Source organism: Meleagris gallopavo, chromosome 14 (assembly GCF_000146605.3).
Source record: "Meleagris gallopavo isolate NT-WF06-2002-E0010 breed Aviagen turkey brand Nicholas breeding stock chromosome 14, Turkey_5.1, whole genome shotgun sequence".
In the NCBI taxonomy this organism is placed as follows: Eukaryota; Metazoa; Chordata; class Aves; order Galliformes; family Phasianidae; genus Meleagris; species Meleagris gallopavo.
In genome coordinates this window covers 18,290,617-18,292,909 of record NC_015024.2, presented here as the reverse complement: position 1 = coordinate 18,292,909, position 2,293 = coordinate 18,290,617, and positions in this window count along the sequence as shown.

Here is a 2,293-nt window from a genome sequence, read left to right as displayed (position 1 = left end):
CATGGCAGTGGAACTCAGCTGTCTGTCCTATCTCCCCATAGCAGCACGGCTGCGGCCTGCAGCTTTGATGGCTCTGATCAAAGCCTGTTGACAGGCACCAGCTGCAGAGATGCAAACAGAAGATATTGCAGGCTCCAGAAAACAATGGCTATCTCAGGCCCTCAGATAAGAAGTTCAAAATTCAAGAGGTGCTACTGAGATGACATGCAGTTTCACTGAAAGGAACCACAGGCCATCCACATTATGGAAATTAAAACCGGGAGGAAATGACATCCTCCCTTGTGAGCAAGTTTACTCATGCACATGGAAAACTTATGCTAAATATCTAATTAGAGACAGTGACTAATGGGGAGCCTTAGCAAAGCAGAAGCTGCATCCAGCTACAACTATATTTCACTGCTATGGTTTTTAAACCCACTAGTCAAACTAAATTATAAACCGAGTGCTTGTTCACACCAAAGGAACAAACACAGTCAAATCCTGCTCCCAACCTAGAAAGAACATTCTAGAACCAGACTGTTGGCCCTCCACAGCATCTCCTCTTCAGTGGCAGCCAGGAGTTGTATCAAGCCTCCTAGGTAATGGGCTTGAGTTTTCCTTTAGTTCCATGTGCCTGAGCTGATTGGGAACCCACGCAAGGCACACGATTACATTAGAGATTTACATTAGATTAAACTCATGTTGTCTAGAGACTGGTAACACTCTTTTGTTAGGCAGAGCACAACCCTGAGCCACATCCTGCCATGCAATGCAGCTTTTAAAGCTGGTCTGTAAGGCCAGCACCTTGCTGTGTCATTCCTTTCAGTTCAGTTTGATGGAATCCCAGCACACAACAGCTACTTCCAGCCAAACCATTAACTTGTCTACAGGGAGCAGGTATTCTTCTCCAGCACTCATCTACTAACACACGCTCTGAATTTAAGCCCAGGCAGCACAAGGCACAAGGTTAACTCTTCATGCCACGGACTAAACTGCTCTTTCTGTAAGAGGCAATATCATGCTGACAGCCACAGTTGATGCTATTAGTTCTTTAAACCAGTAATAAAGACATGAGCAAGTCCCCTCACTCTGTTTTGCTCAAGAGTCACCAGATTTCCTAATTAAAAGCTTCAGAAATGTGACTTGCTACTCCCAAACGTAAAACAGTTAACGATGCTGTGCCTTACACATAATGACTTCCTTATTTCACTCAGTTTTGCAAGCCTATTTGAATGACACTTACTCAGATAAATTTCTGGGTGTGATCCTAATAAGCAGTTGAAACCTTGCAAACTTCAACCTCCAGCAAAGCAAGCTGGGCACAGTTGTCAGCTTTGCTTTTAGTCATTTTGCCACCTGGGACGATCTAGATAGCTTAAACACTGTGCAACTACTCTGTAGTGCCTACACTAGTTTCACAAATAAGACCTCAGAGTGGATGTGCTCCAAAACACAAGAAAGTAATAGTTTGACGTGTGCCATCACCATCCTGGACAGCAGAAGAGTAAAAACCTGCAAAGTAATTCAAGTGCCCAAGTTCAGCTGAAAACCACACATCAGTGTCAGGTCAGCAACCACAGACTGAGGCTGTTCAGTGGCCGAGTTCCATCTGCAGAAATCCAAGACCAAAAGCAGTGAGAGCCAGTAGCATATCAAAGAAAAGGCTTCTGGAGTTCCCACGTTAGTCCAGCAGCTTGTGCTTCATACAACCAGGCTGAGGAAGAGGTACTTTTTACCATTTTATCATCAAAGCCATGAAGCACCAACATCCCCAACTGCACATGAGCTTTGTTATGTTTTGACATGGTAAGAGTAACAAGAATTATGTATAACTGCAAGAGAACGGCAGTGCCTTTTACTATCGAGTTACTCATCCAAATACATGCATAAAAACACACAGTTGTCAATACAGCCTCATAGGAGAGGTTGAAGCGTGCTTGGATCTGAAGTCGAGGTTCAGATCTGAGTGCTCTGGGTGCACTGGATTCAAGCCCCTCACAGCCCCTGCAACGCAAAGGGTGCCTCAGCCTCCATGTTAGCTTCTTTAGACCAGCTGACAAATCGCAGCTTGCCGCCGGTGACCGCTCTGCCACACGCATCTGCACTACAGGATGCTGAAGGGACCAAGGAATCTATGCAATCAGCCACTCTTTTTCACATTCAGCAATAGCAAAGCGCCGTGTGGGAGGGAGGACTCACACGGCCCTCCTGCATCTGATAAGCAGGCCCAGGCTCAGCAGGCTGCTGCTGCAAGGCCTGGAAGTTGTACTTGGCACACAGCTCGAGAGAGAGCGCACAAATCGATACAGGGTTA